At 40.3% G+C, this 13,941-nt stretch overlaps 1 protein-coding gene across 4 annotated transcripts in view; it reads right to left on the reverse strand.

The window, feature by feature from the left end:
* The window catches only part of LOC140193983 (rho-associated protein kinase 2-like), a 264,425-nt gene that overhangs the window by 85,503 nt on the left and 164,981 nt on the right, over nucleotides 1-13,941 (reverse strand). The window lies entirely within an intron of this gene.

Here is a 13,941-nt window from a genome sequence, read left to right on the forward strand (position 1 = left end):
GCCCTTCTAGTCCGTGCCGAACTATTTAAGATGAATTTAAAACATACAAGTGCTTAAGACATTATATCATGCTGCCTAATTCTTATGAAAATTTATAGTATAGACACTTCCAAAATCAACAATCCAACAAATCCAGCAATATAAAAAAACAGACAAAATCCAAAAGGGTGAATACAGGGCTGAATGTGTTATGTTTGATTGCACAGTATAAGGACTTGGGTAGATGAACTACAGTTGCAGATTGCCACGTATGAAGTTGTGGGCACCACTGAATGGTGGCTGAAAGAAAATTATAGCTGGGAGTTTAAAGTCCAAGGATACACGAAATATCAAAAGTACAGGCAGGTAGGCAGAATGGGTGAGGTGGCTCAGTTGATTTAAAAAAAATGATACCAAGTCACTAGAAAGAGGTGATATAGGGTAAGAAGCTGTTGAATCATTGTAGGTAGAGCTAAGGAACTGCAAGGGTAAAAAAAACCCGGATGGGAGATATATACAGACCCCCAAACAGTAGTAAAGATGTAATCTACAAATTACAACAGAGATAGAAAATGCATGCCAAAGGGGCAATGTTACGATAGTTATGACTGGGGGCGGGATTCCATATGCAGGTAGTTTGGGAAAATCAGGCTGATGCTGGATCCTAAGGCAGAAAATTTCTGGACTGTCTATGAGATGGTTTTTTGGAGCATTTCGGGGTTGAGCCCACTAGGGGATTAGGTGTTGTGCAATGATCCAGAATTGATTAAAGTGCTTAAATTAAAGGGACAAATGATCATAATACAATAGGCACAAACAAGAGAAAATCTGCAGATTTTGGAAAATCAAGCAACACACACAAAATGCTGGAGGATCTATGGAAGAGATCACAGAATCAGAACCAGGTTTAATATCACCAGCATGTGTCATGAAATTTGTTAACTTAGCAGAGCAGTTCAATGCAATACATAATATAGAAGAAAATAATGATAATAATTCACAATTAAGTAGATCAATTATGGTATACGTATATTGAATAGATTAAAAATCGTGCAAAAACAGAAATAATACATATTAAAAGAGTGAGGTCGTGTTCACAGGCTCAATGTCCATTTAGGAATCAGATGGCAGAGGGGAAGAAGCTGTTCCTGAATCGCTGAGTGTGTGCCTTCAGGCTTCTGTACCTTGTACCTGATGGTAGCAGTGACAAAAAGGCATGCCCTGGGCGCTGGAGATCCTTAATAATGGACACCGCCTTTATGAGACACCACTCCTTGAAGATGTCCTGGGCACTTTGTAGGCTAGTACCCAAGATGGAGATGACTAAATTTACAATCCTCTGTAGCTTCTTTTGGTCCTCTTCAGTAGCAACGCCCCACCCCCATTACCAGACAGTGATACAGCCTGTCAGAATGCTCTCCACGTTATATCTATGGAAGTTTTTGAGTGTTTTTGATGACATACCAAATCTCTTCAAACTCCTAATGAAGTATAGTCGCTGTCTTGCCTTCTTTATAACTGCATCAATATGTTGGGATCAGGTTCGGTCCTCAGAGATCTGACATCCAGAAACTTGAAGCTGCTCATTCACTCCTCTATAAGGAATGGCATGTGATCTTTCATCTTACCCTTCCTGAAGTCCACAATCAGCTCTTTTGTCTTATTGATGTTGAGTGCCAGGTTGTTGCTGTGACACCACTCCACTAGTTGGCATATCTCGCTGCTGTACGCCCTCGTCTCCATCTGAGATTCTACCAACAATGATTGTATCATCAGCAAATTTATAGATGGTATTTGAGCTATGTCTAGCCACACAATCATGGGTATAGAGAGAGTAGAGCAGTGGGCTAAGCACGCACCCCTGAGTTCATCAACGAGGAACCAATCCGCACAGATTGTGGTCTTATGGTTAGGAAGTCAAGAATCCAGGGTTCCAGTGACGTCATCGTTCAGAGTGGCAGCTTAAATCAACAGCTCCTCCGGAAAAACGCATATTTTGCCCCGTTAATCCATCAAGTATAAGATCTTTTGAAAATATCTGAATTGGTAAGGGGGGCAAGAATGGAGATTAAAAAAGCATCACTGCGGAGCCTATGGAAGAGAGAGGTGCAGTGCGCAGCTGTCCTGCACGTGCGCGTGGCGGTGAAGCTGACAATGGGTCTCGTGCAGGCAAAGCGGCAAATAAGATAAGGATTCTGGAAGAGATAAAAGAAGTCCAAAAAGACATACAACAGCAATTCAATGATATAAAGTCAGAGCTCGCCGACGTCAATCAGAAAATAGCGGTGGCAGAGACTTGAATTAATTAGATTATGAGGACACTCAGTCCTCATTTATAGTCATTTAGAAATGCATGCATTAAAAAAATGATACAATGTTCCTCCAGTATGATATCACAGAAACACAAGACAGACCAAGACTAAAACTGACAAAAACCACATAATTATAACATATAGTTACAACAGTGCAAAGCAATATCGTAATTTGATAAGAGCAAACCATGGGCATGGTAAAAAAAAGTCTCAAAGTCCCGATAGCCCCAACATCTCACACAGACGGTAGAAAGGAGAAACTCTCCCTGCCATGAGCTTCCAGCGCCGCAAACTTGCCGATGCAGCACCCTGGAAGCACCCGACCACAGTCTGACTCTGAGTCTGTCTGAAAACTTCGAGCCTCCGAACAGCCCTCCGACACCGAGCACCATCTCTGCTCAGCGCCTCGACCCCGGCCCTGGCCGCCAAGCAACAGGCAAAGCCGAGGGTTCGGGGCCCTCCCCTCCGGAGATTTCAGATCACACAGTAGCCGTGGCAGCGAAACAGGCATTTCAGAAGTTTCACCAGATGTTCCACCGTGCTCTCACATCTGCCCCCACAAATCAGAATTGTGCATGGCATCCTACTTGACAGATAACAGATATTTATCATCGGAGAGGCTGTGCGCGCTGCGTCGTGTCGCCATCTTCTCCTCACACCATAGAGACTATGAGAAGGTGGAAGATCGTGTGCAAAACGTGGAACAGATACTAAGTAAGGCGATAAAAATATTAAATCAACAGGAAAATAAATTGCTTGACCAGGAGGAAAGATCGCGACAGTAAAATATCAGGATTTATAATGTTCCCGAAGGAGCAGAGGGATTGTCGATGATAGACTTTGTAGACAAGCTGCTGCAGAAAGCGCTGGAGATCCCCCAGACTATGGAGATTGAAATTGAGAGGGCACATGGTTCGCTCGTCCCGAGGCCCTCCGGAGACAGAGAAAGTAAACCGTGCTCGATAGTACTCAAATTCCTTCGATTCAAGAGCAAAGCAGAGATTCTACGAAGGGCCTGGGGTAAGAAGAGGGTTTTTGGGAACGGGAAGTTAATATACTTCAATCATGATTACCCCCCGGCGGTCCTACAGAAACGGAAGGAACATTCTGAAGCGAAACGAATATTAAAGCAAGAAAAGATTAAGTTCCAAACCCTATACCCTGCTAAACTGAGGGCATTTTACCAAGAAGGGATGCGACTGTACCAGACAGTGGAGGAGGCAACTACAGATATGAACAACAGAGGACTGTCCATTAGCGTGGTCAAACCAAGGGCAAATCTGGCTGAGAAGTTGTCCCGAGCTGCTTGGGAAATAGTAAGAGAACCTAGAAAGCAGGGGATGGGAACAGGACGAGAGAAGGATATTAGGAAGAGACAGACAGTTCTCCAAGGGCAGTCCTCACCTCCTCCAGAAGAGCCATAAGGTTTAGCTAACTTTAAAAGTACTGATAAACTAAACAGAAGCAAAAATAGACAGTGATATACCTATCTCGAGAAATACGTATTATAATGTGGATTTCATATTACGCAATTTTTTAAAAATTCATTTATTCATTCCTTTTTCCCCACCTAAATGAGAATATATACATGGGAGGAATGCACAGGGAAATAATATCTGTGTAATGGAAACAACAGGAATTCTGCAGATGCTGGAAATTTAAGCCACACAGATAAAAGTTGCTGGTGAATGCAGCAGGCCAGGCAGCATCTCTAGGAAGAGGTGCAGTCGACGTTTCAGGCCGAGACCCTTTGTCAGGACTAACTGAAGGAAGAGTGAGTAAGGGATTTGAAAGTTAGAGGGGGAGGGGAAGATTCAAAATGATAGGAGAAGACAGGAGGGGGAGGGATGGAGCCAAGAGCTGGACAGGTGATAGGCAAAAGGGATACGAGAGGATCATGGGACAGGAGGTCCGGGAAGAAAGACGGGGGGGGGGGGACCCAGAGGATGGGCAAGGGGTATATTCAGAGGGACAGAGGGAGAAAAAGGAGAGTGAGAGAAAGAATGTGTGTATAAAAATAAGTAACAGATGGGGTACAAGGGGGAGGTGAAGTTGATGTTCATGCCATCAGGTTGGAAGCTACCCAGACGGAATATAAGGTGTCGTTCCTCCAACCTGAGTGTGGCTTCATCTTTACAATAGAGGAGGCCGTGGATAGACATGTCAGAATGGGAATGGGATGTGGAATTAAAATGTGTGGTCACTGGAAGATCCTGCTTTCTGTGTAATGGACATAGTTTTTATCACTTTAATAAGTACTGCAGTGGGGGCCCTCAACTCACAGGTAGGAGGGGCTATTCCCCACAGCTTGACTTTTCTACTAGCCCAACCCAGGGTCATCTAGAGACCCCAGCCTTGGAATCACACCTTAGTTACCTTTTTTTTTATTATTCACGTTTCTTGGCTCTTATTTGTTCAGGGAGTAGATCGATTAAGTTATATTCTGCAAATTTCAATGATATACTAACAGATAAACACACATGGCTAAGGACAAAGTAAAATTCATTTCTTTTAATGTCAATGGGCTGTTGAATCCAGTCAAGCGCAGTAAAATTCTATCAAAAATGAAAAAAGAACAAGCCCATGTAGTATATTTACAGGAAACTCACTTAAGTGATAATGAGCTTGGAAAATTAAAGAGAATGGGCTTCACTGATTTGTTTTTCTCCTCAAATAAGGACATAGAAGAGGAGTTGCTATTCTCATCTCAAGTAAGCTAAGTTTTGAAAAAGTATTTGAAATGGGAGATAAGGAGGGCATATATACTCTGGTAAGGGGGAATATAGATGGAAATCCAGTTACTTCATTGAATACATACGCACCCCCAAGAAGTGATATTAGTTTCTTCCAGAAAATTACTAACTTTGTGGTAACAGAAACAGAAGGTCTCTTAATATGTGGGGGAGAATTAAATTTACAATTACAACCAAAGTTAGACTCTTCCAGTAGAAAAACAAAGTTAACACTCTTTTTGAGGATGTTGGTCTAATTGATATATGTAGGGATCTTTTCCCCGACAGAAGGGATTACACTCATTATTCTGCCCCCATTCTGTATATACAAGAATAGACTATTTCATAACATTTGGAAAAGATAAAGACAAAATAATCACCTGTGGAATTGGGATAATAGATGTAAATGACCATGAACCTATATATTTATCTGTTGATTTTGACCTACAACCAAAGAATACTATTTGGAAACTAAATTCAAGTCTACTCAATGATCCCTATTTTAAGGAACAAATTAAAAAGGAAATTGGTCTTTACTTAGAATTCATTGATAATGGAGAGGTTTCACCTCCCATTCTATGGGACACTCTGAAGGCTGTCTTAAGAGGGAAAATTATAGCGATATCTTCATACAAGAAGAAAATAAGGAATAGAACATTACAGGAATTACCAAAAAAGCTGAAGGGACGAGAAAAAAAACACAAATTGAGTTTGGCACAGGATACACTAGAGGAAATTTTAAAAATTAGGAATGAAATTAATAGTTTGGCTACACAAGAAATTAGAGAAAATTTAATTTGTGTTTTATTTTGTGTTTAGAGAAAATTTAATGTTTCTGAAACAGAGACACTATGAAAGTGGATCTAAATTTACGAAAATACTGGTGTGGAAACTGAAAGGCGCAAATGCCACCCAGCTGGAAGGAGGCGATAATCTCAGCTCTACCGAAAGAAGGCAAGGATAAAATGGAATGTGGGTCATTTAGACCAATATCTGTTCTTAATGTAGAATATTTACCTCCATCATGGCCAAACGATTAGAAGAGTTTCTACCCACACTGATACATAATGATCAGACAGGTTTTATACAACAACGCCAAACACAAGACAATATACGAAGGACACTTCATATTATGGATCATATTTAACAAAGTGAAATTGAAGCAATAGTGATAAGCATGGACACTGAAAAGGCATTTGATTCGGTTAATTGGAATTTTCTCTACAGAGTTTACATAGATTTGGTCTATGTGACACAATTATTAAAACTATACAGGCACTATACAACAATCCTACTGCCAGGATTAAAATCAATGAATATTTATCTAATAGTTTTACCCTAGAAAGGGGCACGAGACAGGGTTGTGCATGGTCACCGCTACTCTTCGCATTATATCTGGAACCATCAGACAAAATGAATTACTATTAAAGGGACAGAGCATAAATTGGCCTGTTACGCAGATGACATTTTGATCCCTCTAGGGCAACCAACATACTCTTTACCTAAACTGATGCAATCCTTTGAACAATATGGCCAATTATCAGGATACAAAATCGACATAGATAAAACCCAACTACTTTCATATAACTATAGCCCACCAAGAGATATTGAAAGTAGATATCCTTGGGCATGGCAAACAGAGTCCGTCAAATATTTGGGCATCATTATGCCAAAAGATTTGGCAAATTTATCAGAATGCAATTATTAACCTATATATAAAAAATTAAGGAAGATATAACGAGATGGAACCTAATTCCTTTTCTTGGTCTCAGCTCAAGGATTGAATCCATTACAATGAATATACTGCCTAGACTACTGTATCTTTTTCAGACCCCACCAATAGAGATTAACCAAAATCAATTCAATGAATGGAACAAGATGCTATCAAGATATTTATGGCAAGGTAAAAGGCCTAGGGTTCATCTCAAAACTTTGCAATTAGCCAAGGAAAAGGGGGGGGGGTATGAGGCCTACCTTCTCTTAGAGATTATTATTTTGCAGCACAGTTGAGAGCCGTGATGTGCTGGTGCAACCCATCATATGGCGCTCAATGGAAAAACATTGAGGACAGGATACTTTCCATCCCCATACAGGCAATTTTGGCTGATAACAACCTACAAAGTTACATAAATAATATTGACAACCCGTGGGTGAAATGGACTCTTAAAATATGGAAAACCATCATAAAAGAGTATAAACTAGAGAGAGACATTGCAATTTTTAAATGTTGTGCATATGACTCAGATTTTATGCCGAATAAACTGGATGCTAGATTTAAGGACTGGACAGCTAAAGGAATAACAGCTATTTGCAATATAATAAAAAAAGGAACACTGTTCAGTTTTGAAATGCTCGAAGAGAAACACTTATTAGAAAAACAAGACTTTTACCGGTATTTACAGATGTGACAGTACGTTAATAGGACGGTTAAAAATGTAACCAAGCGCAGTTCATGTCTGATAGAGCAATTTAGAAAAGCATATAATTCAGACAACGGTAGTAGCATAATTTCAAGCGTTCATAAGGGTTTGTCAAATCTTAAAACACATTCAACTTCATATATTAAAACAAAATGGGAGAAGGAAGGAGAGATAATAATATCTGAGGGAGACTGGACAATAATATGGAGGTATCAATGGAAGTGTACCGGTTCACAGAAATGGAGGGAGTTTGGGTGGAAAAACTTGATAAGATATTTTATTACACCCTCTCAGAAATTCCATTATAATAGTAACTCTCTTGCTTGCTGGAGGAATTGTGGAAATCAAAATGCAAACCATTATCATATTTTCTGGGAATGCCCTGTTATCAAAGACTATTGGAGTGGGATACATAATGCCCTACAAGACATCTTTAAATGTGAAATACCCTTAGAGAGTAAGACCATATCTTTTGGGTATATACCTCAAGAATGGTTGAAAAGAGATAAATATTTAATGAATGTACTGCTGATGGCTGGTAAAAAGACCGTTACCAGGAAATGGTTATCTCAGGAGAGCCCAACTTTAAATGTATGGATGGACATTACAATGGACATTTACAAAATGGAGACAATAACAGCATCTGTTAATCATAAGTTGGAACAATTTTATTCATACTGGAAAAAATGGTTTAACTACATAACACCTCATAGGCCTGATTTTATTCTCACAAGCCAATGAATATGTTGTTTAAAAAAAAAATCACTCCCTACTCTGTACACAGTTCTTTTTCTTTTGATTGTTCTTTCTTTCCTCTCCTCTCTATAAGTGTTTACTTCAGATAAATATTATGTGGAGATTTGTGACAAGTATGATTATATGATATTTAAGTACAGTATCTGAAATACATCTTATGGAAATGTTTGTTTGATGATGAAATTCAATAAAAAATAAATTACAAAAAAAAAATCAAGAATCCAATTGCAGAAGGAGGTACAGAGGCCCAGGTTCAGTAACTTCTCAATTAGGATTTTGGGAATGCTGGTGTTAAATGCTGAGCTATAGTCGATGAACAGCATCCTGACATAGGTGATTGTATTGTCCAGGTGGTCTAAGACTGTGTGAAGAGCATTGAGATTACATCTGCCGTTGACCTATTATGGCGATACGCAAATTGCAGTGGGTCCAGGTCCTTGCTGAGGCAGGAGTTCAGTCTAGTCATGTCCAACCTCTCAAAGCATTTCATCACTGTACTACTGAGCAATAGTTATTAAGGCAGCTCACATTACTCTTCTTAGGCACTGGTATAATTGTTGCCTTTTTGAAGCAAGTGGGAACTTCTGCCCATAGCAGTAAGAGGTTGAAAACACAAAATACTCTGCAGATGCTGGGGTCAAAGCAACACGTTGACAGATTGTTTCCACAGATGCTGCCCGACCTGCTGAGTTCCTCCAGTGTGTTGTGAGAGGTTGAAAGTGTCCTTGACTACTCCTGTCAATTAGTTGGCACACGTTTTCAGAGCCTTACCAGGTACTCCATTGGGGCATTCAGCCTTGCGAGGGCTCCCCCTCTTTAAAGACAGCCTAACATCAGCCTAATGGTTAACATTTCAGGGTGAAACCCTTCAGCAGGACTGGAGAAAAAAAAATCTGGAGTAGATTTAAAAGGTGGGGGGAGAGGAGGGAGAAACACCAGGTGATAGGTGAAACTGGGAGGGGGAGGGGTGAAGTAAAGAGTTGGGAAGTTGATTGGTGAAAGAGACACAGGGCTGGAGAAGGTGGAGTCTGATTGGAGAGGACAGAAGGCCATGGAAAAAAGAAAAAATGGGGAGGAGCACCAGAGGGAGGCAACGGGTGAGATAAGGTGAGAGCTGGAAAGGGGGATGGGAAATGGTGAAGGGCGGGGTGCCATTATTGGAAGTTCAAGAAATTGATGTTCATGCCACTATAGTATTAGGCACAAGAACTCCTTGTTGCAGGGGTTTCTAAGATTAATTTGCAGGTTGACCCGGTGGTGAGGAAGGAAAATAATGATATTAGCATTCATTTGGAGAGGATTAGAATATAAAACCAAGGATATATTGTTGAGGCCTCACTTGGAGTATTGTGAGCTGTCTTAATCCCCAGGTCCTGATGGTCTGCATCCCAGGGTACTTAAGGAGGTGGTTCTAAAAATCATGGACGCATTGGTAATCATTTTCTAATGTTCTATAGATTCAGGATCAGTTCCTGCGGATTGGAGGGTAGATAATGTTATTCCACTTTTTAAGAAAGGAGGGAGAGAGAAAACAGGCAATTATAGACGAGTTAGTCTGACATCAGTGGTGGGGAAGATGCTGGAGTCAATTATAAAAGATGAAATAGCGGCATATTTGGATAGTAGTAGCAGGATAGGTCCGAGTCAGCATGGATTTACGAAGGAAAATCATGCTTGACTAATCTTTTTCGAATTTTTTGAGGATGTAACAATGAAAATGGACATGGGAAAGCCAGTGGATATAGTGTACTTGGACTTTCAGAAAGCCTTTGATAAGGTCCCACATAGGAGGTTCGTGGGCAAAATTAGAGCACATGGCATTGGGGGTGCGGTACTGACATGGATAGAAAAATGGTTGGCAGACAGGAAACAAAGAGTAGGGATTAACGGGTCCTTTTCAGAATGGCAGGCAGTGACGAGTGGGGTACCGCAAGGCTCGGTGCTGGGACCGCTGCTATTAACAATATACATTAATGATTTCAATGAAAGGATTGAAAGTAACATTAGCAAATTTGCAGATGACACAAAGCTGGGTGACAGTGTGCATTGTGAGGAGGATGTTATGAGAATGCAGGGTGACTTGGACAGGTTGGGTGAGTGGGCAGATGCAGTTTAATGTGGATAACTGTGAGGTTATCCACTTTGGTGGCAAGAACAGGAAGGCAGATTACTATCTGAATGGTGTCAAGTTAGGAAAAGGGAAAGTACAACGAGATTTGGGTGTCCTTGTTCATCAGTCACTGAAAGTAAGTATATAGGTACAGCAGGCAGTGAAGAAAGCTCATGGCATGTTGGCCTTCATAACAAGAAGAGTTGAGTATAGGAGCAAAGAGGTCCTTCTGCAGTTGTACAAGGCCCTGGTGAGACCCTACTTGGAGTATTGCGTGCAGTTTTGGTCTCCAACTTTGAGGAAGGACATCCTTGCTATGGAGGGAGTGCAGCATAGGTTCACTGGGTTAATTCCATGGATGGCGGGAATGTCATATGTTGAAAAATTGGAGCGACTGGGCTTGTATACACTGGAATTTAGAAGGATGAGAAGGGATCTAATTGAAACATATGAGATTATTGAGGGATTGGACATGCTAGAGGCAGGAAACATGTTCCCGATGTTGGGGGAGTCCAGAACCAGAGGCCACAGTTTAAGAATAAGGGGTAGACCATTTAGAATGGAGTTGAGGAAAAACTTTTTCACACAGAGGGTTGTGGATCTGTGGAACACTCTGCCTCAGAAGGCTGTGGAGGCCAATTCTCTGGATTCATTCAAGAAAGAGTTAGATAGAGCTCTTAAAGATAGCGGATTCAAGGGATATGGGGAGAAGGCAGGAACAGGGTACTGATTGTGGATGATCAGCCATGATCACAGTGAATGGCGGTGCTGGCTCGAAGGGCCGAATGGCCTACTCCTGCACCTATTGTCTATTGTCTAACTGAGGAACGATGTACTGGCATTGGGAGAGGGTTCAAAGCAGGTGCATGAAAATGATTCTGGGATTGAAAGGCTTGTCATATAAGAAGAATTTGATGGCTCTGGGCCACAACTCACTAGAATTCAGAAGAATGAAGGGCAACTTCATTGAAACCTATTCGAATGTTAAAAGTCCTCGATAGAGTGGATGTGGAGAGGATGTTTCCTATGGCAGGGGAGTCTAAGACCAGAGGACAAAGCCTCAGAATAGAGTGGAGTCCTTTTCGAACAGAGGAAGGAAAAATTTCTTTAGTCAGAGTGGCAAATCTATGGAATTCGTTGTCACAGGCAACTGTGAAGGCCAAGTCACTGGGTATACTTAAGGCAGAGGCTGATAGATTCTTGCTTAGTCCTGGCATGAAGGGATAAGGGGAGAAGGCAGGAGATTGGGGCTGAGTGGGAAAAAGGATCAGTCATCACATAATGGCAGAGCAGGCTTGATGGGCCAAGTGGGCTAATTCTGCTCCTGTATCTTATGGTCTTAAAACTGGATAGAAACTCCAGCTGCCCCTCCTGCTCCTTCACAAAAAAAAACAACCGACATCCATTGCCTTTTTTTTCCCCATTAACTCTTACAAGGTTTCTGGAAAGTTTAGGCCCTTGCTATCATTTATAAACTGCTTTCAATATAGATCAGTGGGTTTTCACATAAATGTTAAAATACAATATCCATATTGACCTTTCACATTGTTATTTACTTTCAATGCAATGAAATGCGAACATTTATTAATTAAGACCTAGGAGAGAGATACATTATCAGTAGTTACCTCGCACTGTTATTATTCAAAGTCTTTAGCATAGTATTTAATACTTTCCAGTATTATTACTAGCCAAGTACAAATCCTAATCATCGTTGATATCATAGTCATTAAAGAGCAGAAAGACACTTGATCTATCTTGAATACTTCTACTCTCTATAAAGCAACTTATTAGCCGATTTGCTTTTCAGTCTTGGAATTATTCTGATAAATCTTGTTTGCAGTCTCTCAAGGAATTTTGCATTTCTTCTATGGTGATAAATAGAACAACATGTAATATTTTAGCTGTGGATTACAGTTTATTTCTACCTCTTCCATTTCCTTTTGTAGTTATTGATAGCCTCCAGTTCCACAACAATTGCGGATGGCACATTCAATACATTTTCCTTTCATTGCTTTAAATAAATTCTCCCTTATATTCTACATGTACACTTGCCCAAAATATTATATACCTTCTTTAATCTTTTTATCATAACGTAATGGGAACAGTTGTTCTTTGTCAAGGTGAGGAATATTTTACATAACCTTGTGCATCTTTATCAAACCTCCTAGTTTCCATTGTTTCAAAAGCAACCAAGCTTCAGCTAAAATCCCACACCGCTGGAAAAATTCTGATAAATATCTTCTGTATATTCTCTTGGCCCTTCATCTCCAACTGCAGTGACCAAAATTAGATACAATATTCTAATTGTCACTTAACTTGTCCTTCTGAAAGGATCAGCATTTCTTTTCAGTGTTACAAACTCCTAGTTCTTTTCATGATGTCCAGAGGTTAACTTGCCCTGCTAACTAAATCACTCACCTGCAAGAACTTCATGTTCAAACACAGCCCAGTGTTTCTGCGCACTCTTTAGAACTGTGCCATTGAGACCAATTGCCTTTCCCCATCCTTCCTTCTAAAACACTAACCCTCATATTTCTGTATCTGACACCAACTGCCATCTGCCTGCTTGCGATGTTTGAGGTACAGCATTAGGCCCTACAAGCCCTTTGAGCCATGCCACCCAGCAACCTCCAATTTAACTCTAGCTGAATCACGGACAATTTACAATGGCCAATTAACCTACTAACCAGTATGCCTTTGGACTACGGGAAGAAAACAGTGCACCCGAAGAAAACTAATACATTCCATGGGAAGGATGTACAGTCTCCTTGCAGATGACATTGGTTTTGTACTCTGAAACTCCAATGCCCAGAGCTGTAATATCATCATGCTAACCGCTACGCTACCGTGTTGCACACTGTTGCATATTTAATACTTCAGTGGCGTTTGCGTAAATATATCAGTTGATTAAGCATTGTTTGTTTAAATAATTAGATTACATATAAAAACATGTAAATTACATGGATCATGATACTACCACATGATATGTGTACGCCTCACTTACAGTAAACACAAACTAAAACACACACCTCTCAGCTCTCTTGTTTTCCTTTCAGTTATTTTATAGTTACAAAATATAAGTGGTGACAAGGTTATTTTTTTTTTAAAAAGAACCCAAGATGACCACTGACCTTTAGAAAAGCAGCGAGAATTGCAGTGCAGCATGTGCAGAACCAGTCAAGCTTAAAAAAAAGCATCTGTTCATAAAGTAAGTATCATTTGACAATCATAAGAAAAAGCAGAAATGGCTGGATATATCTGAAAGATTATATGTTTGATACACAACAGATAACTGGATCTAATATACCGAATGGATTGAACAGTATTTTGAAGCAAATGAAATAGCTAATGAGAAATGAGTACCAATTTTGCTGAATGCATCAGGTTTGAAGGCATACAGTTTGTTTTGAAGATTAACCACTCCAACCAAACCATCCAAAATGAACTTTGCTGATACTGTGAAAGTAATACAGGAACACGTAGAACCAAAACCATTGTTCATTGCAGTACGCATCAGGTTTCATAAGCCGAAACAATAAGAAGGAGAGTCCATTTCAGCATACATGACTGAACTGAAGAGATTGTCAGAACATTGTCAGTTCAATAATGGGCTTAATGATGCACTGAAAGAT

The sequence above is a fragment of the Mobula birostris genome, chromosome 2 (assembly GCF_030028105.1).
Source record: "Mobula birostris isolate sMobBir1 chromosome 2, sMobBir1.hap1, whole genome shotgun sequence".
Lineage (NCBI taxonomy): Eukaryota > Metazoa > Chordata > Chondrichthyes > Myliobatiformes > Myliobatidae > Mobula > Mobula birostris.